Source organism: Musca autumnalis, unplaced genomic scaffold, assembly GCF_047663935.1.
Source record: "Musca autumnalis isolate F117 unplaced genomic scaffold, ASM4766393v1 scaffold_4, whole genome shotgun sequence".
Lineage (NCBI taxonomy): Eukaryota > Metazoa > Arthropoda > Insecta > Diptera > Muscidae > Musca > Musca autumnalis.
In genome coordinates this window covers 204454278-204477899 of record NW_027411977.1, presented here as the reverse complement: position 1 = coordinate 204477899, position 23622 = coordinate 204454278, and the positions used below count along the sequence as shown (strand labels likewise).

General features: G+C 32.7%; 1 long non-coding RNA gene across 1 annotated transcript; it reads left to right on the top strand.

Moving 5' to 3' along the window:
• Positions 1–2414: 2414 nt before the first annotated feature.
• Positions 2415–5221, top strand: LOC141401379 (uncharacterized). Its single transcript, XR_012412323.1, has 5 exons — positions 2415–3555; positions 3630–3794; positions 3856–4272; positions 4339–4541; positions 4609–5221. It is a non-coding gene; the product is annotated as an uncharacterized lncRNA (long non-coding RNA).
• The last annotated feature ends 18401 nt before the right edge of the window (positions 5222–23622 follow it).

Below are 23622 nucleotides of genomic sequence, written 5' to 3'. Positions count from 1 at the left end.
TGGATCAAAGAGCCGCTCCTATATTTACAAAAACAGTCACCAGTTCAAGGATCTAAGAATCAAGATTTCTTATTAAATCTGCTAGTGCCTTCTTGATCACAAAGACTACTGCTTAGAAAACACTACAGTCGCTTTTCCAATACTACAGTTATTGCTACTGTAGACGTGCCCGTATCTTTTTCCATTTTAGACCCTAGGGGACCTTATTCCTACATATCAGTTTCCTGCAGATAGATGTCGAATGTAACCCCTAGAATCTTGGGGTAGTTGGTGGTTTCTGCTACCATCAACTAGGACTTTCAACTCTGTGCTGACCTCTAAAGTCCATCCCAGCAAAATGTTTGATGCCAAAGATGCTATTCAATCATGGGTGAAAGTGATCTGGCATGTCATCTTTTTAGCATCTTCATCGATGAATTTTATATGAGCGTGAACCCCAAAATATGCTATTCATTTTTGGATCCAAAGCATTTCATTTACACCAATTCTTTGACATGTGATTTTCACCAATGCTTTGGCATGTCATTTCCACCAATGCTTTGGCATGCCATTTTCACAAACCCTTTGCAATGACATTATCATTACGGCGAGAGATTTAACAACGTTGGTTGTGATTTCGAGGTCTCCGACAACATCAAGCCTATTTTAAATAATTAATTATATATATTTAGAAAATGTGTATAAATAAAAAAACAAAACGCATCTCTATTGGATCGATGGAATCGGTTCAAATGCATGGGTTCAAATCCTGATGAAAAGATCGGATCTTTCACGACTTCTTTTGCATTGGTTCAAATGCTAATGAAAAGATCGGATCTTTTACGACTTCGTTTGAACCAATGCAAAAGATGGCATGAAATCACGTCATCGCATGGAACCTGTGACAGTCTAGTTGAGCGGACATGGTACTGGTGTTTTGGCTGCGGCTTAGCTCGCCGGAATGGGGAGGTTCTTCTTCCGCTGAACTGTACATATAAATTTGTGTACCATGGGTTTTGGTTATTAACGGGATTTTTAGATTTTTAGTAAATCAAAAAGGCAAAAATAATGAAACGGATGTATTTCGATACAATAAACTTTGTTAATTCAATCTAAAATGAACATCGTGATTTCCATTCTATTTCTTTGAGGTTATGGTGTTTTACCTCGATGGCTTTTTGCCCACCCCATATGACATTTTGCAGTCATCCGTGGTATTTTCATGCCATCATCTTTTTGAAAATACCCCAATATCAACTTACCACATATCAAACAAACATTCAACCCATTTTGAATTTAGATTTTAAAACATATCGTTAGATACAGAAAGAAAAAGATCAAAATATTTTAATTGTTAAACTAATTTTGTATTGCATTTTAATTTTTTTAATAATTTCTATAAAAGTTTTGTTTTTGTTTTTTTATGGTTCAATATAACTATAATTTTTTTTATAATTGTGGAATACTTAAACTTATGTTCGTTTTGTTTTATATATAACCATGGGAAATATATTTAATTACAACAATTTCTAAATTTTCTGAAAATCATATAATTTTTATATTTTGCCTTTTTTTTACGTATAATTATAGGGTCTTAATCGCCTGCAAACTTATTTTTTTAGGTTACGATTTTTTTACGTTTTCATGTATTTTTAGAAGTTGTTGCAAGTACAAGGTTGGTTTAAATTACTTATAATTATTTTTTTTAGTGCATCATTACTTGTTGATTTTACATTTCTCCATAGTTAGGTTCTCATTTTTTTGATTTACAGGGTGATGTAATTTTACACGTGTAGGTTTTATGAATTATTTTTAGGTTAGGTTTACGAAATATTTTAATTATATAATTTTTTTACATATTTTAATGATTTTTCAACCTTTTTTAGTTAGTTTTATGCTTTTTAGAAATTCTAGGATTTTTGTAGGGAACACCCTAATGTCTCATAACAAAATGAATTACTTTATGCCTTAAGTTATGCAATGTGTCGTAATTAAATTTCCAATCACTTTATATTTCATGAAAGTTGATGCGAAATAAACCACGTGTAATGAAGGGAAACTTATCAAGATGGAGCTCAATAATTATTTATTGTTTTGTTAAAATTATTTGATATGTAGATGGAACTAACTGCATTTATAGTTATGGCACTTTTGTTGATTCTAGATGGCACTTGTTGCTTAACTTATTATTGGTGACAGTACTCACTCATTATATTTTTTAACTTTGGGCATTTCTTCCATGACCAGGTTATGTCTGTATGGTCGAATTTTTGGGTGTCTTGTAATACCATAAGTTGGGGGCTCAGAATATGTGGTTTCTTCTTCAAAATGTGTTTGTCGGTATTTGGCGATTACCGCGGCGTTAAAATCATCAAAGGACCAATATGTTATCTTCTTTTTCTGAAGATTAGGTGTTTCACCACAATATTCCGAGCAATAATTTAGAAATATGAATTGAAGTAAATGTCCGTAACTTTACTATTTAGTGATACTAAAGAAAGAATTAAGTTTAGTTTTGGTAATTATCACTATTTCACTATCAGTCTTATAATTTCAGCTTATAATAATGACTTATAATTTAATAGCTAATAAGAGCAGCTTATTCCTCACTAATACCAACTTTTGAAAAGGATTAACAATGTCAAGGTGACTTTGGTTGAGGTTGAAACTCACATGTTTTTGATCTAGTGATGAGGGATCTTTTCGATATCACCATAGTGATATTGTGATATCGGTATCAGCTGTTGCACATAGTTGACTTTTGAATAGTGAAACTTGGCAACACTTTTTCAAGTTACAATTTTATGTTGGTTTAAAAAATAAATATTTATTAACATTATTTATAAATATTTTCCGCCGATTAAACAAAAATTTTTATTCTTAACACAACAACTATTATTTATCCTCAATATTTAAACATTTCCTTTTTGTAATAGTCAGATTATATTATGGCTTTTTACTGCGTTAGATGCATTTTACAATTGCACTTAAAAATGATGTTTTGGGAATGTGTGTCATTTATTTGACTGATATTCATTACAATTGACAAATTTAGTGACGCGTGTTTTACAAAAAAATATTAGATGTAAAGTCTGGTTTGGTGATTAAAATCGTCTGACAACGAATCATAACATTGCTATGATATCGTAACAACAGAGATTAACTCCCACTCACATTATAAACTGGGTTTTTTATCTTTATGTTTTTGTCTTCAGCAAATTATTACAATATCTGTGTATTTTCTTTGCGTCCATCATAGAGGAGGCAATATTCATCCAACGCCATCTACTTAAAATGTATCGTACTATCTATACACCGTGGAACTACAACCACCTAAATAAAAGGGACAAAAATCAATATAGAAATCCCTAATTATATTTGTTTACATTTTTGGCAGCTGACAGCATGCAATATTTTGGTGAAAACAAAAATCAAAATGCAAAGAAAATATATCATTTTCTTATGTGAAGGAAGCCTTTTTAAACAACGGTCTTTGGCTGGCCGTCACAAAGCCAACTCTTTTCGCGCAGCCTGTGAAGCTAAAAGAGTTGGGAATAAAAAACATGCAAACAGAAGGTAAGTATCGAAGATGTATCTATCTATGTATGTTGTCCGAAAAAAATTTTGTTAACAATTCTTATTACTTTCAGATTTAATGAATGTATCATCAAAATGAGGTCAATAAAAGCGGAAGGATTATATTTTTTTCAAGTGGTATAAAGAATAGGCACAAAGCCACAAAATAGCAGGTTGCAACATACAATTACGCAAAGGCAACAGGCAATTCCAGATGGTAAATTATGTCCACATACAAGGTAAGTATTTTCGTTTACTAGTTTTTTTAAGGTTCTAATAGTGTTTCTTGTTTATTTTCAGGTCCTATGAAGTGGATTATTGTCGAGTTTACTATTATTCGATGTTCGTGGAAAAGGTTTTGGAAAAAAGTGAGAGGTGACAGTGTTGAGAATTGATGCTGTGTTTTGGTCAACAAATGCAAGTGATTTTTTTCGTTCACCGGACGAGTATGTATGAACAGTGGGATCAAAATATTTAGCATCTCCGCTTTTAAGATAACAGAACACATGACACATTGTTCTAATGTTTTCGTGTCAACTCCTTTTTAACTTGAATAACAATAATTTATTATGATGTGGGTGAAAACAGAGTTATTTATCCAATATTGCTAATACCAAAGAAGAGTGATCAAAGTGCTATGATCAATAATATGAATGGAAAGAAAATGTACATGTAATTTGCATCATCGAAGCGGCAGTGAATTTTTAAGGTAGGAATGTAAGTATCTTTCCAATTGGACTATATTTGTTCACATCTTTTAAGTTGTTCTTTTTGTCTTTTCAGATACATTTTGTTTTATTGATTTGTAAACGTTATATGGAAAATAATGACGATGTTTTAGTGAAACTTACATTTTCTATCTGGATTGTTGCGTAGGGATGTTGTTCTGGAATGGGGCATATCTTTCCTTTACAGGAATTTGGCTGAACATTTTTCTGGACAAATGCTTAAGTAGTTTGCCATTGTGAATATGGTTCTATTGAAAAGTAAGCATCCTCCTGTAAAGCAATTGCTCTCAAAGTCTTATAAAAAAATTATTTGTTTTTTTTTTAGGTTGTCTATTGCACACAATTGATGCAAATATGCATCTGTTCTGGACAGCCACAATATCTATGTTTGTTGTCAACATGATCGAACGACATTGAGGAAATTTTAATACTGTGGATATGACATCAATGCGATTCATAGATGGACGAAAATTAATTTTTTAAATTAAAATAGAATACATTGAGAATATTTTCAATTCAATCATTATTTTCACATCCTAATGTGCCTTTCTTGTTCTTTACATTGGTTGTTTATGCAGCATATGCGTACCTATTGTTTTAGTTATTTTTTTTTTTTTTTAAAGATGATTCTGTAAGGTCGTAACTGTTTCGAACCCACGATATGTAATTACTGAGTTTGGATTGTTCAACATTTCATAATGTTCTTCATATAATTTTTTTTTAATATGTTGTCATTTCAGATAATGATATTTTTGGAAATTTAATTTTTATACTAATAAAAATATTTGTATTATTTTTTTAGTATCTTGCAAATTTTAACTATTTTTGTGTATAATTAATTATTATATAAAACCAAAGTATTTTTTTTTTATAATTGTATATGATTTTGTTTTCTTCTCTTAACCTTGAAACAGTGATGGATTTTATATAGTAGTTAAATATATACTTTTAAATTTTAATTTTGAAAAATGTTTTGCTTTACATTCTTCTTTTAAGACTTATACTTATTTTAAATTATATCTTCTTTTATTTTTACAAAATCACATTTATTAGTAAAGAATATTTTTTTTAAATATGTTTTAAAATAACTAAAACAGTTATTGCTATATAACAATATTTATTTAATAAATGTGGTTTTGTTTTAAATTTATATTAAACTATAATTTATTTATTATAATTAATATAATTGTATAACTGTATCATAATTTATTTATTTATTTTTTTTTTTTATTTTGAATATATTCATACTAAATATGAATAAATATTATTTAAAAAAAATAATAACAAATATTTCATAATTATTGGGAAGAAAAATTTTTTTCTTGGGTTGAATTTTACTTGTTTGATAGTGGTTTATTTTTAATACGTTTATATGGAAATGGAAATCATATCGCAATTTTATATGTTTCTAAAATATTAATATTTTCTAATTTTAATTAGGAAATTAATTATCTAGAATACTAATTGTAATAGAATACTTAATTATGATTATTTTCTTAAATAAACATTTTAAATAAAGTATTCATTTTAAATTGAATGTTGTTTTTTTAGAAGATTTTTATTTTAAAGTAATATATCGAAATACAATTTGGGAAGCAAGAATTAAATGAATTGTACCTTTTTAGGTCAATGTATAATACTTTCGTTGAAATACAAATAAATATCTAGCTCTATAGCCTTAAATTATGATACTTCTACGATTGTAATAACATTTTTCTAAATTGGTAACTCTACATTTCACTACATCAGAGTATCTGTACAACATGGCATGGCTTTATTCTAGCCTTCCTGGATACCTATACAACTGATAGTAGCTTGATGAAGAGTTTAGGCTATTGTAAAAACAAAAATTTAAAGAAGCCCCACGTTGGGCGCCATATATGTGACAGTCTAGTTGAGCGGACATGGTACTGGTGTTTTGGCTGCGGCTTAGCTCGCCGGAATGGGGAGGTTCTTCTTCCGCTGAACTGTACATATAAATTTGTGTACCATGGGTTTTGGTTATTAACGGGATTTTTAGATTTTTAGTAAATCAAAAAGGCAAAAATAATGAAACGGATGTATTTCGATACAATAAACTTTGTTAATTCAATCTAAATGAACATCGTGATTTCCATTCTATTTCTTTGAGGTTATGGTGTTTTACCTCGATGGCTTTTTGCCCACCCCATATGACATTTTGCAGTCATCCGTGGTATTTTCATGCCATCATCTTTTTGAAAATACCCCAATATCAACTTACCACATATCAAACAAACATTCAACCCATTTTGAATTTAGATTTTAAAACATATCGTTAGATACAGAAAGAAAAAGATCAAAATATTTTAATTGTTAAACTAATTTTGTATTGCATTTTAATTTTTTTAATAATTTCTATAAAAGTTTTGTTTTTGTTTTTTTATGGTTCAATATAACTATAATTTTTTTTATAATTGTGGAATACTTAAACTTATGTTCGTTTTGTTTTATATATAACCATGGGAAATATATTTAATTACAACAATTTCTAAATTTTCTGAAAATCATATAATTTTTATATTTTGCCTTTTTTTTACGTATAATTATAGGGTCTTAATCGCCTGCAAACTTATTTTTTTAGGTTACGATTTTTTTACGTTTTCATGTATTTTTAGAAGTTGTTGCAAGTACAAGGTTGGTTTAAATTACTTATAATTATTTTTTTTAGTGCATCATTACTTGTTGATTTTACATTTCTCCATAGTTAGGTTCTCATTTTTTTGATTTACAGGGTGATGTAATTTTACACGTGTAGGTTTTATGAATTATTTTTAGGTTAGGTTTACGAAATATTTTAATTATATAATTTTTTTACATATTTTAATGATTTTTCAACCTTTTTTAGTTAGTTTTATGCTTTTTAGAAATTCTAGGATTTTTGTAGGGAACACCCTAATGTCTCATAACAAAATGAATTACTTTATGCCTTAAGTTATGCAATGTGTCGTAATTAAATTTCCAATCACTTTATATTTCATGAAAGTTGATGCGAAATAAACCACGTGTAATGAAGGGAAACTTATCAAGATGGAGCTCAATAATTATTTATTGTTTTGTTAAAATTATTTGATATGTAGATGGAACTAACTGCATTTATAGTTATGGCACTTTTGTTGATTCTAGATGGCACTTGTTGCTTAACTTATTATTGGTGACAGTACTCACTCATTATATTTTTTAACTTTGGGCATTTCTTCCATGACCAGGTTATGTCTGTATGGTCGAATTTTTGGGTGTCTTGTAATACCATAAGTTGGGGGCTCAGAATATGTGGTTTCTTCTTCAAAATGTGTTTGTCGGTATTTGGCGATTACCGCGGCGTTAAAATCATCAAAGGACCAATATGTTATCTTCTTTTTCTGAAGATTAGGTGTTTCACCACAATATTCCGAGCAATAATTTAGAAATATGAATTGAAGTAAATGTCCGTAACTTTACTATTTAGTGATACTAAAGAAAGAATTAAGTTTAGTTTTGGTAATTATCACTATTTCACTATCAGTCTTATAATTTCAGCTTATAATAATGACTTATAATTTAATAGCTAATAAGAGCAGCTTATTCCTCACTAATACCAACTTTTGAAAAGGATTAACAATGTCAAGGTGACTTTGGTTGAGGTTGAAACTCACATGTTTTTGATCTAGTGATGAGGGATCTTTTCGATATCACCATAGTGATATTGTGATATCGGTATCAGCTGTTGCACATAGTTGACTTTTGAATAGTGAAACTTGGCAACACTTTTTCAAGTTACAATTTTATGTTGGTTTAAAAAATAAATATTTATTAACATTATTTATAAATATTTTCCGCCGATTAAACAAAAATTTTTATTCTTAACACAACAACTATTATTTATCCTCAATATTTAAACATTTCCTTTTTGTAATAGTCAGATTATATTATGGCTTTTTACTGCGTTAGATGCATTTTACAATTGCACTTAAAAATGATGTTTTGGGAATGTGTGTCATTTATTTGACTGATATTCATTACAATTGACAAATTTAGTGACGCGTGTTTTACAAAAAAATATTAGATGTAAAGTCTGGTTTGGTGATTAAAATCGTCTGACAACGAATCATAACATTGCTATGATATCGTAACAACAGAGATTAACTCCCACTCACATTATAAACTGGGTTTTTTATCTTTATGTTTTTGTCTTCAGCAAATTATTACAATATCTGTGTATTTTCTTTGCGTCCATCATAGAGGAGGCAATATTCATCCAACGCCATCTACTTAAAATGTATCGTACTATCTATACACCGTGGAACTACAACCACCTAAATAAAAGGGACAAAAATCAATATAGAAATCCCTAATTATATTTGTTTACATTTTTGGCAGCTGACAGCATGCAATATTTTGGTGAAAACAAAAATCAAAATGCAAAGAAAATATATCATTTTCTTATGTGAAGGAAGCCTTTTTAAACAACGGTCTTTGGCTGGCCGTCACAAACCCCTTCCTTCAAATTTTGCTGGGATTTGGTGAACAGATTGACCGTTAATTTAGTGGTGGATATTTGCATATTACCCGCCTGAAAAAAGGTGATGACACCAATCAAATAGGATTTCAGCTTTTCACAAATTACATTAGTAACGATCTCATTGTCGTCTGAAGGGGTTGGAATACAGACAAGGTAGATGTTAAACCTTTCGGGAGATATCACCCGCATTGGGAAACTCCCTGTTATACTTCGACTTCTTGTTCCTGAGTTCGACATACGACTGGCAGCTACGTATTTCATGTATGACTGATTATCCAGGATTTTAATCTTTTGTCGATGTCCTCAGACAGTGTAGAGTGCTTGACAGTATGAAAGGATTTTAATAAGTCTTATCTCACCAACAATATTCTCTTGAAATTTGTCCTGGTTGAGTAATCGACTGATATGTGCGGAGATGGCCTGCAGTACTGTTGTAGTGCTGTGTTGTTTACGAAACCCACCCTGATAATCTGTAAGTGGATATCTATTTTTGAAACTGGGAAAGAGTAAAGCCTCAAGAGTCTTTGCTAAGACCGACAAAGCCGATCGATTTGTAATATTCACCTTTGCTGGCATCCTTGTCTAGCTTCAGTAGCGGGACAACCCTGCTAATTTTCAGCTGTTGCAGCATCACCATAGAGATTCCATCAGGGATGACTTAGCGTTTGTAATGGCATTTGCAAAACCATACATTGTAAATTGTGGTGGTTCCTCCTCGGGGGGGTGATAGACACATTGTCGATTAAAATAACTTGGCACCCCTTCGAACCATTCAAAATCTATATTCGAATGTTCCGAATCGTCTAAGAGAAAATTGAACCATGCACACTTAAACCGTAAACTTAAGAAACCAATTTTCACTCTTAAGTGTTCCTCATTCAATTTCAATACGAAAAAAATTCCCCAACATTAAGGGTCCCATTAAATCCTTATTTTGGGAAAACATTGATTACCCACAGATTTGCTGTTGTGTTTTGTTTTTGATAAATAATTAAATGCTAAATTTTCAGTTTAACCGACAAAATATATTAACCTTGCCAACGCTTTAAATGCCAATCTAACCCTCATCTTAAGCTTAAAATTTATATTTCATTCTCGTTTGTTTTTGTTTCCGCAAAGATTCTTGTAAAATGTTATGCCTTTGGACCGTTTCTTATTTTTATCATTAATCATGATAAGCTTCTTTTACAATGAATTTAATAGTATTGTTGTTTTTGTTATACGTGCAAACTTCGTGAGTCGTTTGCTTTATGAGAGCAGCAGCGCCAGAATGCGAAAATGTCCTATCAATCACGGGCGACTGTACGTGCTACGCATTGTTATTAAAATGGAACAACAACAACAACAAATGGAAATTCATCTTTGGGTCAGAGAAATCAGTCAATATTGTTCTTTAAAAATTATTATGGACCGGCATTAGATATTTTACATTGAAATCAAATATAAATAACGTTACAAAGTTCTTGTAAAAATGGATGAAGGAGCCATAATATAGATGGCATGTGAAAACCAAGATGTTTATTTAATAATAACTGTGTGAAATGGGCGTATATGAATGTGTGTGCTTTTTATATTTTGTTTTTTTTATTTTTTTTATATATTTATGTGAAGAAGCACACATTTTGCTAATGAAGTTTTCATATATCAATATAATATTACTGAAGCAAATTATTCGATGTTAAAGGAGCTATTCAAGAATGGTTGCAAGTAATTTGGCATGCCATCTTTTTAGCATCTAGACTCATTTATTTTAAAAGAGAGTGACCCCCAAAAGATCCCAATCATTTTCATTCCTAACCATACCAACTTCACTAACCGCGTGGATTACGGGTATTTAAGTAAAAAAGGTTGCGTAATACCTCAAAATAAATAAAATTTGTAAATATCGTTCTACTCGTATGACGGCTATACAAAACATATACCCCTGTTAGAATTTTTTCATGGAGAAGTTTTGTGAGCACTGAGAACCTCAAATATCAAATACTCGGTAGTTCGGTTAAAAAATGTGGCTGAACTCCTCCAAATTCGTAAAATCAGGAGATACCGTTATACCAACCGTGGACCCTATGTTGACAATGTAAGGCGGAGAAGTTTGTCAACCGCAGAGAACATCTAATGTCATGTTACAGCTAGTATGGTTGAAAATAGTAGCTAAAACTCTCAAAAAAACATGGACCTATATAGATAATGTTTGTTGTAAAAGTGTTGGGACGCCTAGGAGCCTCAAACTTCTAATTAACTAATTAATCCTCAACATACCGAAAATCAGGAGGTAAAATTATATGGGACCTATTCCCAACCATTTCTGCGAAAAATGTTGAACTTTTGTGGGATAAGTATCTGAGGTAGTGGACCGATATGGCTCATCTTTCAACTTAAACAAAGTTTGGACAAAATATTTCAAAGAAATTTTTTGCATCGAATCGGCTGATCAGTTCGAAGGTTATTGTGCGCTCCAGAAACTACACATGGTGCAATAGAGGTTTTTTACAGCTTTCGGTCTATTTTCTCAGGAAGTGTGGACTTACCCACAAAAAATGTATACCGCCATAATAGCTGCAGCTAATACAAGTGGTTACAATAAAAATCAAAGCGAACCAAGAGCAGGTCTTAAAGTGAACTTTTCCTAAATTATTTCCGAAGGAGTGGACCGATCGAGGCCATATTGAAATCTCATCTATGTCTGCCCCAAATTACAATGAAATCGGTTACTCCATTCAAAAGTTATCGTGCGCACAATTTGTCCGACAATTTATAAGTTTTGTCGGGGAGGTACCTGAAGAAGTGGACCGATATGGCTCATCGTTGAACTTAAACTAAGTTTTGACAAGATATTACGAAATCTAAATTTTCAACCCAGGCCGTTTATCCGTTCGAAATTTATCGTGCTATCATGTTATTTGTAGGTTTGGGTTGCTAAACTCACACCTGCTGAAGTTTTTATAAATTTGTCATTCCGTTTGAAACTTATTGAAATACACAACAAAGTATACAAATTCTGAATCAGCATGAAATTTTGCATCAATTTCAACATGACAGTCGAATTATCTGTCGGTTCGCATGTGTAACCTCTATCTTCCGTAAAGATAAAAAAATACTGGAATATATGTTAAGTCAGTAAAATTATTGATAGGGAAAATTGGTCATACACTTCCACGTTTTGGTAGAGCACTTATTAAAAGGTAACGTCTAAAAGTTTGAACCACATGATCCAACCGAATCGGATGTAAATGGTAATTTTTTATTCTTCGAGGGTAGTAAAAACTTCCATCAATAATAGTCAGTATATGCAGATCTATGTATTGGTACAAAAGTTTCGCTTGAAAAATTTCGGCAGAAGGGACTTGTTTTTTTTCTCAATATGTATGTACATATGGAATTTATTTTGTGGTCAGCAGCAACCGTAACATCTCAGATGCTATTTTAAGTATTTAAATCTGAATTTGAATTTTGAATTTGGCGACTTTAAAATTGTCTTTAAAATACCAAAATTATACAATACAGTCGATAGTATTAAAGTGTATTTGCAGGCGTAGGCTATGTATGTTATTCACTAGTTCATACGCACACACACAAAATGAAACAAGGAAATAGCTTCATGCTTCCCCTAACACAGACAACATATTCATTCTAGTTGTTGTTGATGTTGTTGCTGCTTATATCCCCTGCACGTAAAACGTTAATAAACGTTACCAGGTGGATGGTATATCAGCTATGGAGGCGTCAAAGGACCAACTTCTACCTTTATTTAAGACTAACGAAGCATGAAATGTTGTTGAGAATGAATGCAAGGATAATGATGAAGAGACGTCTCTGTAGAAAGAGTTAGTTAAAGATTTTTTTCTCAAATGAACAAAATGAATAATTGGGAATTGGCGAGGCAAAGTGAGCAACAACTTTTGGCCTATTGTTGAAAAACTTAACACAAAATTTAATTTAAATGTAATATTTCTTTTATAAAAAACTAAATGCCATTATGGCTAGACGCTCTTAATATTTCAAAACCATAGAAATTAGGGTAAACGAACATTAATCAAGTCTAGTTATGTTGTACATTTTAAATTTAATATTATTTGCATAATCTCCATAGGAAGCAGGAGCAGACTATTAATTTCGTCTGACTGTGTAGCTGTGACACGTGTTTTTGGGGTCAAGAACATCATTCATCCATTTACTCAGTCATTGATAATCCAAATGTATGATATATATATGAAATGTACTTTGTGGTCAACAACAGCGCCAGCATTTCTACAGCTCTGACTGACTTTCTTAATCATTATTTTAGAAAAATAAATCACGCACTGTAAAGATGGTGGTATAGGGTTCAAAGTAGAGCTGGCAAACCATCGATATTCCCAACATTAGATATTTTCGATATAATGTTTTAAAATATCGATTGCTATCGATATTATCGTTAAGTTGTCATCACCATTAATTTGGAAATGAAAATGGCGGAAATGTCAATGATTTTCTTGAAATTTTGTACAAGTAGTTCACAGAAATGTGAGGGAGAATAAACAATTGCTTTTATTTTATAAAAAAAAAACAAGTAAAAAAGTATCAGTCTGCTTTGCCGACAGAGGTATACCCTCAGCATGTGTATATTGAAACAATTTTTTCCCAAAATACGTATGTATTTAGGGGGTTTTAAAAAATTTGGGCGTTTGAACCGACAAAAATGTTGATTAGGATTAAAGATCAAAAGTTTTGCGGAGGAGATACTAAAAGGAATGGATCGACATTGACCGTTATGGAAGTGGATCTCCAGCCACAACATATGGTGTCATAGGGGGTTTTTACACACTTGGACTTGCCCCTAAAAAAACTTTTAATGTCGTAATTGAGGCAGTTGCTTCAACAAAAATCAAAGTGATTCGATATCAGGTCTTAAAGTGAACTTATCCGAAAATTTTGTGTGGGAGGTACCGGATGGAGTGGACAAATATAGTCCATATTTGAAACTGATCTATATCTGGTAGATATATTAGGATGTGTAAAGTATAGACCAATTCGGCGAACAAATTTTCCGAACATTTTTGAACTTTTGTGGGGAAGGTACCCGAAGGAGTAGACCGATATGGCTTATCTTCAAACTTAAACTATGTTTGGACAAAATATTACTAAGGCCATATTTTGGACCGAATCGGCAGATCCGTTCGAGAGTTATCTTGCGCTCCAACCACCTCACACGGTGACATAGGAGTTTTTCTGCAACTTTCATGCTATTTTCTCAGGAAGTATGGACTTGCCCCTGATGAAACTTGTACCGTCGTATGTAGGGCAGTGAATACAAGTTGCTAAAACAAAAATCAAAGCGATTCGAGAGATGGCCCTAAACTGAACTTTTCCGAAATTTTGTGTGGGAGGTACCCGAAGGAGTGGACCTATTGAGACCGTATTGGAACCTCTTATTACTCTGGTAGAAAGTTTACGCTATACAAAGTATGGACCAAATCGGTCACTCCCTTCAAGAGTTATCGTGCGCACAAGCTTTCCGAACATTTACGAACTTTTGTGGGGGAGGTATCGGAAGGAGTGGACCGATGTAGCTCATCTTCGAACTTAAACTAAGTTTGGGCAAAATATTACGAAATCCAAAAATTGAACCGAATCGGTTCATCCGTTCGAGAGCTATCGTGCGCTCCAGCCAGCAGGACAGACAGACAGACGGACACACAGACGGACGGACATGGCTAGATCGACTCCAAATTGTCTGAAACACATTTCGTCCAAACATACTTGGGGTCTAAAACCATTATTTCGATGAGGCACATTTTCATCGTATCAAAGTGTATATACCCTTCTTAGCCTAAAGGCTGAGGGTATAAAAATACATTTTACTTTACCGAAAAATGTGTACGTGTGACTACGGGCTTACTTTCTCACACACACATAACCGAAAAGTAGCGAAATTTCTATTTATTTCAATGAATTTCAGGTTAGGGGGTTTTATTCTGATAATATCGATAGGTAAAACTATCTATCGATATTGAATTTTTAAATAACAATCGATATTATCGATAGTGCCATCGATTTTTTGCCACCTCTAGTTCAAAGATATGATATATTAAAATGCTACGAGGCTTAAGGTCATGATTTATTTTAAAAATGCTGCTGCAATAAATTTACAAGAAAAGCTGAAAAGAATACAAAAATAGTTGAATTAGTATTACTCCAGGGTTGAAGGACAATGTCAATACATTTTTATTACATGTTACCAGTACTTAAACTGGCAACGAAATGCCAGTCCTGGGCTGAGTTGGGAGTATCCATGATCAACAATAATACGGAAACAGCATTTAAGTTGCATAAAACTTAATCTTTTTCAAAGGTTATGGAGAAAAACTATTAAATTAATTTATCGGCCGTGTCCGATGGACCTTTCTCACATCTTCTTCTGTTATCCTCGACACCCTGCGGAGCATAGGGCATCAACTACACATTTATAACGAAATCTGTTGCGCGATACTTGTCCTCTTCCCTTGGTGTACCAAGGAAGTGCTTGTCGAGAAATGTTTTTGACCTATCCAATGCCATTTCTATTGACAACCTCAATTAAGATTTTATGTCGTAATATGTTATTTTAACTTAGTTTAAGTAAAATGGTCATATTGGCCCACTCTAATATTGGTTACCGAAGCAAGTTCGTGTGGTCCTGTTTACAGCGATATTATGTTTCTCGTGGGCAAGTCCACGCTCCTTCTTCTGCTTTCCTAAGTTTTTTACCTCGTTAAATTTGTCTTCTAGTTTCCGAAACATTGTTCATTTTATATATAAACAATAAACCGTATGTTGCTACACATCTTATAACCTAAACTAACTGTTACAATACAATAATTTATTTTCTTGTGCTATACTTTTGCATTCTTTTTGGTGACGAAATATTTTGTCACACTAAACATGAGAAAACCATATACATATATATGGGTTAGCATTCAAAAAATGGTATTCAATCCTTTAGCAAAACTATGTCATATATCTGTCATTCTTGATAAACTTTCTTCCGGTGGTTATTTTGGAATTTGATTTGTGTAGTGTTTTAACTTCTTACGAGACGTGGGGATGAAATGGATGATAATAAAATGAAAAATACCAAACAGAACTGTGTGATGGACATAATACGAAAAGTCATCATCGTTCGTACAGTTGTTATTGTTATTTAGTTCCTGTGGTATTGTTTTTATTTTCTTTTTGCTCCCATGAGGATTTCCAGAGTTGAAAATCTAGGAAGAAATATCAAAATAACTTATCAAAAAGTTAACAAGTCACATACTGAAGAAATATTAAGGTAAATCGAAAAGGAAGTTTATAGAATTAAAAGATATGAAAAAATCAACAAAGTTAGATATGTAGAATGAACTCAAGGGACTCTTTGGTATTTCCTTTTTCATTTGCCACAATAAGGGCTTTCAACATCACATGCTCTTTTTGTTTTGCTAAATTTTTTTTGTTAGTTGTTTCATCCTTTCCGTGATTTTTCTGTTAGTTGCAGTAAAACTACTTGTATATCAACAGTAAATTGGTTTTATTGGTGATTCTATATATTTTTCTTATTCGTGTTCTTCATCTATTATAATGTCCTTTACACCTGTTTTAAAGATTAAATTTATAGCTTTATTTTCCTGTATGAAAATAGGTTCAAGTAAAAAATTGTTTCAGATGAAATTATGTGGAAGGGCTCTTTTGGTTATTATAGTTTTGAGACAGAAGTATGAGTTTTGGATTTTGCCTTGAGAAGAGGAACTAAAATACATTATATTTAATTTTTAACAAATAGGAAATATTTTTTTTAGTATTTCCAGCGCGTCATCATTCCTAAAATTTTATGTGGCTAATCCGAGACATACAGTCGAATTCTAAACAAATTAAGCAAATTGCTACCATAGATGCTAATGTTCGGAAACTAATGTGGCAGTATATTCCATACTTAGACTGTCTCTTTGTTGGATAGGCATACGCCCCCTATTTGTGATATCAGAGAAAGTTCCACTATGGATAGCTTCTCAGCTTTACCCTAAATAGTAATGCTGGAGTGTCAGCTGATCACGGCCAGTTTTAAAACAGAGCCTCGTAATACCTGTCGCCTAGTTGATCTCATGGTCTGGCTGCTGAGGTTACTAAAATTTTTTGTCAAAATTAACTTTTAATTATCTATTTTTTAGCAAAATTATTTAAATCATGTTCCCTCAATTACAAAAAACTAACTACCTCTGGAATCGCTTCACACAAAAAAAAACTAAATTTTAATGTTTTCAATAAACCTTCAATTGCTGCTTTCAACAACACATCGAAGTAAATAATTGCAAAAGTGGTTTTCTATTCTTACCGCAAATCACTCAACCGGGACACAGATTCATCAACGTGAACACACACTCACACACGAAAAATCTTCCTGTTGAACAATGCTTCTTCTTCTTTTGCCGTCGTTAATCGTTCTATAGGTCACTTATCCACTTTGCTCTGTAAAAGCTTCTCGTATAATGATTTGAAGGACGGACAGCATTTTTAACAAATGAAGTGTTTAGTGCTGTTAACAGCATAGTTGAGGTTTTCCCGATAACTCAAATGGCTTGCATTGAGCAAGTGGGTGCACAAATCACATCACTTTACATTCAAGGCACCACACAGCCAATTCAAATAACAATGTACTTGAAGCGAACAGCACTGGGAGAGTAGATAGTTTGAGGAAAGTTGGTTGCTTAACTATTTAGTGGCGAACAACTATTTTAGTTGATTATCGGCTTGCAATCTGCAATGTATCAGAGAACGTGTATGGCGTAAAACAATAAAGATGGAGGAGCTTTAAAATCAATTAAGGTACTTGGTTGTTTAGAAAATTTAGGGAAGTGGAGGTCAATGACTTTGGATAAGAATTTTTTAAATGTTTTCTGAAATAATATCATTGAGTTTCTGATGACTTCAAGCGAATACATTTTTACAGTGTTTTATTTAATTTGCTTTGGTGTCTGTTTAGTTCAAATAAAGTAACTCATTTTTAACAGTTTTTAACAGTTGCAGTTGACCAACCCATCTGAAACTTTGCACACTTTTCTGATTTGGATAACAACAAATGGGTCCATTTTTCCTATAGCCCCCATATAGCGGTACCACCCGATATCAGGTGTTTTGAGGATTTTGACTTAATTTTTTGTCCGAATTGACTGTAACCTGGCATTTGACTCCCCCACCAAAAATTATGGACATGGGTCAGATTTTGGCGTAGCCCCCTTATAAAGGTATCACTTTATTTCAGGCAATTTAAAGTTTTAAATCTACATTTTCGGCCTAAATTTACTGTAATTTGGTTATGGTAAAAATTGGTTTGGTCAGTGGTCAAAAAATGTATTTACTAAAAAGTAAAAATAAAAAATAATTAAAATTGAGTTTCAGTGTTTTATTTATAAATGCACTTAAAACTAGAAAATAATAGAGAATAATTTGGCGCTTAGCCTCAAAAAGTATATTCTTCCTCATGATGGAATCTCTCAAATAAACCGCTTGCATTAAATTTAAAATGGTGACAAAATTAAACGGCAAGCGTTTTATTTGAGTCTAAGCGACAAATTATTTTCAAGTTTTATGTGCATTTATAAATAAAACCATGACTTTCAGACAGTGGACTCGTCCCTTTGAATCTCCTTTACACTACAACATCTTTCGGCAAATAAACTCAAACCATTCCAAATCCTTATTACTCGTATTAGAAGTATCATATGTTTTCATAGTAATTCTTCCGCTTATGAAGTTTAATCTACAATATGTTTCTGAACAATTTAATTTCCTTGTTGTAAAATAAATGTAATTAAATTATCAATAAAGGATATTGAACATAATTAATATGTTTCATGGAGACTGCGAAACATATTCGTGTTAATCAACAGGAAATCCCATTAAAAATATGCTGTTTTATTTATGACCCTGTATCGGTTAATGTGAGAATAGTTGACTTGCGTGTTAATTTATTATCCGAGAGGATGTCCCGACAAAAGAGTACAAGTTGCGTAAGTGGCGGTGTTTCAATAGTGTCCACTGACTGTCCAAGTTGTTTTAATGATGGTTTAATAGGATTTAATTAAATATGTGTTCTTTTGTAAAGTGAATATATTATAATAAATAATAGTAATTTTGTATGAAATTTGCAAAAGTTTCATTATCGATGAAATTCTTAAAAATCTTTTTCTGAAAAGCTTTAAATCGTTTTGAATGCAAAGACTTCAAACTACCACTAAGGATAATTGCAAGCTAATTTTTCTAATAACCTAACAACTGTTTCCTTTAAAAAAATTCCCAACAGTTGTGCAAATTAACCAATCATTGTGAATGTCACTAAAGCATAATAACTTCGCTACCCTCCAGAAGATGCTAAAAATATATGATGCATAAAAACTGTTACTTCACCTGATGTTTTCAAACTGCAAGTGAAATAGAAATATGTACCATAAAAGTACAGAAGATGGCAGGCAGTCAGGATGATATTATTAATGGTAGTTTGGCAACACTTAAACACAGTTATAAAGTTAGAAGTGTTGCAACAAACTTCTGCCTGCATATTTCAAAAACAAGAAAAAGGTTAGACAGGTTTATTTAAATTTTATGTTGGTAAATGAAGGTAATGAGTTATAATAACGAAAGCAGATACCATGAGGTGTATTTTCCATAGTAAGATTTATTATGGAAATGGGGTGGCGTATAAATATATATGCATAATATGTATACGTATTATGGGGAGTTATTTTGAATGACATGGTAGCGTATGATAAACGTAACATATTCGTAACAAGTATATACATTTTATTCCATAGTACAACATAACTTGTAGAGAAGTTTAAAATTGCTCAAATAATCAGGAAATGCAACCAACCGACGGTATTTGCTGTACCAAAAATGCTTTTTGTGCCCGATTTCGATCCAATTTGGAAAGTATGACTGAACTCGGTCTAGAAATAAATGTGCCAAATTATATCGAAACCGGTTCAGATTTGAATATAGCTCTCATATATATTTTCGGCCGATAAGAGGTACTTTATGCACCAAACACGCTATATCTGTCGAATTTTAATGAATTTTGGAACTTGTATCGGAATTAGGTCTAGAAATAAGTCTGCCAAATTTTATCGAAATCGGTTCAGATTTGGATATAGCTGCCATATAAATATACCTTCGGCCGATTTCATGTATTTGATGCACGTTTTAAATGAAATTTGGAATGTGTGACGCAATTTGGTCTGGAAATAACAGCCTGTTCATGTATGTCGACCGAAAGGTTTCTTGCGCTTTGGAAGTGGAAAAAAATCATTTTCTGTTCATGTAAACACCTTCGAAACGAAAATCTATGCGACCGACAAGCACTACGAAATAACACGTAAACGTACACTTTTCCATTAAATTTGGGTTTATGTATTTCGAAAGCACTGTCTCTTATAGAAAGAGAATGTCAAAATCATTCACTTGCTTTGTAGCTGCCGAGTAGAACGTAAACTCGCGAATAACACCGAAAATCTTAAAACAAATTTATGCAACACATTCTTGAAACAAAATAAAAATTTTACAGATACGATTCAATGGCGCTTTCATTCATTATTTTGAAGAAATCAATTACATAAAATAATTCAAAATACCGGCACATTTTATTTTTCAAACAAAACAAATCACACATATTCCAATATTTGTATGTATATGTGGATTTTGTTTTCATTTCTCATTTGGCTCTCATTTATGGAACATAGTTGTACAAATGTACATTCAAATTAGTAGTATTGCGCATAGGATACGTAACGGCAGTCGCACCATAGTTTGCGAAATACATGAACGCATTTTTAGACGGAAGCGAGTGACTGTTTTCCTTTCGTACAGGTTTCCGTGCGACATACATGAACATGAAAATGTACTAAATTACATCGAAATCGGTTCAGATTTGAATATAGCTCTCATTAATATTTGTGGTATTTGATACCCCAAACACGCTATATCTGCCCATTTTGATAAAATTTGAAATGCGTGACCGAATTTCGTATAGAAATGAGTCTCCCGAATTTTATGCAAATAATATCATTGAGTTTGTGATGACTTCAAGCGAATATATTTTTACAGTGTTTTATTCAACATGCTTTAGTGTCTGTTTAGTTCAAATCAAGTAACTCATTTTTAACACAGTTGCAGTTGACCAATCGAACTGAATCTTTGCACACTTTTCAGATTTAAATATAGCTCTCATAAATATTTGTGGTCCATTTGTGGTATTTGATACCCCAAACACGCAATATCTGTCCATTTTGATAAAATTTGAAATGCGTGACCGAATTTGTCTAGAATCTAGAAATAAGTGTACCGAATTTTATTGAAGTCGATCGAGATGTGGATATACATGTGTTTGTGTAGCTCCCATATCTATTTGACTTGTTCACAGTGGTGTAGGGTATCAAATAGTCGGCCCGCCCCAATTTCATTCTTTCGTTACTGGTTGGTTTTGGTTATTGGCATGACAATCGGAATGCATTATAGGATGTAAGAGGTCTGTTCGAGACAGATTAGTTTGAATGTGGGATAACTAAGAACGGCAGGCCAGTATATTCCATGATGTCATTGGATTTTTAGCAAATATTGGTATTGGAATTTCAGTAGGGCACTTTACTCTTAGTTATGTAAGTAGCAAAACTACTTCCGACGAGTGTTGGGATTTCGGTAGAGAACTTTACGTAGTACGTAGTAGTTTGGCGTAAGTAGTTTGCCATATGAAGTGTTTTTAAATGGTTTTATTTAGCTCACCCCGTTTGTTTTATTATTTATTCTTGGGTCAAATTTAGTAATTCAAATTTCACCCTTTTCCTGTCAACCGATTAATCTGAAATTTTGTATACACTTTGGATTTTGGTGACAATACAATTATATTTATTCATTATCATTATAAATTCAAGATGTCGGCCGCTACAAAATGGCGGATAACGTAGGTTTTATCAATCCCATCAATATGGGTATCAGATAAAAGGGCTTGACAAGAAGAATACAGTGCACTATACAGTACATCTTATACACCCGAAAGCCATACAGTTTCCAGCTAAATACAATTACGGGACGGCTGAAAGAAGAATGTTGCCTTTAATACTATCATGGGCTTCTACTATACATAAAATGCAGGGCAGCACTGTGGATCACGCAGTCGTATACTTAGGTGCGAAACTGTTTGAAGAAGGTCAAGCCTACGTGGCTCTTAGTAGAGTAAGATCTTTGCAGGGACTACGTATAGAGGAGTTGGACTGCAATAAACTAACGGGCAAGAAACCTTGCAATAATGAAGCACTAAACGAATTAAACAGAATGCGAAATAAAAACTAAAAACTAGAAAATAAAAATAGGTAAAAAAACTTTTTAAGTTAAACGGTTTTATGTTAAACATACATTGCAATGTTTAAGATAAATGTACTAAAAACCAAAAAATAATAAAATAGATACAGTCGTGGGAATTATAAACATATGCATAGACTAGACTAAAATAAAACCGTGGGGCACGTCAATTGTCTACAAATTATCGACTTAATGTGCGATAGAAGAATCGTTTAATTCGTCGTTAGGCAGTTGGCCCGCAGACGGTGAGGAAATTACTTACTATTTCTTGCTCATGGAAATTCCAATAGTAATACACTCCATGTAAATAAAAGAGATGTTTCAACTAGTTTATCGTTGGACATTCACACTGCTGCCTGGCGAGGAAGCGTTTCACTGCTCGTAGTTTGTCTTTAATCGACAAAGTACTACTCGCTCACCACTATGAAACCCTAAAAGTCGCTTATAATTGAGCTTGCTAGCTTGTTTCCACATTATAGCCCTACTTATCACACGTCCATCGTTGTCGGTAGAACAACTGCCTAATTATAGTGTAACATTAGAAAACAAACATTTTAATCAACGACTGTAGACAATTGACGTGCCCCACGGTTTTATTTTAGTCTAGTCTATGCATATGTTTATAATTCCCACGACTGTATCTATTTTATTATTTTTTGGTTTTTAGTACATTTATCGTAAACATTGCAATGTATGTTTAACATAAAACCGTTTAACTTAAAAAGTTTTTTACCTATTTTTATTTAGTCGAAGGACAAGACTTAGTGAAGGTAATCCCCTCGCACAATAATCTACATATTTGGGCGCGTTTGTGTTGAGGATAGTTGGTGCTACGTTTTTCTCTTGTGTATGTCTTGCCAGCTAATCATGAGGGTTGTCTATGCCCGCGGTACACTTGGACATGCCGTGTTTTATGTTTTCTCTGCTGATTCGTGGGGGCCATCATTTCTGGGCTGCGTCGGGCCCAAATAGCAGTAGTCATTGCTTATGAAGCCTGACTGGAAGCTATCTTCCGGCAAGTGTCCCTAGATCTCTGGAACAAGCCTAGCAATTGGTACTCATATGGAAGTATAGCGGCGGCTGCTATTTAGACCAAAATCGCAAGTAAAACTTCAGATCGAATACTAGTAGCATTATACTTCTAGCATGTAAGACCCATAGAAAGGTATTAGTGTTTGATAAACTCTGCTCCTAATTAAGAAGACGATCATTTCAAAAACACGTGTGAGCAAATTGGTATTCGCACTTCAATGTGGTAGCATGGGTAGACGCAATTTTATTCATCGGTTGTTAAGCCCACTTTAAGATGAACCATGTCGTAGGTGCTCACATTAAGCTATACGACTTCATACATATTTCCAACTTTATTCAAAATATTTCAATTTATTCAAACCTAATGTAGCTAAACCATTCTTATACAATGGTAATGTTGGTTTTTCAATAAGTGGATTTTTATTTTAGCCCAAGAAAAGAACATAT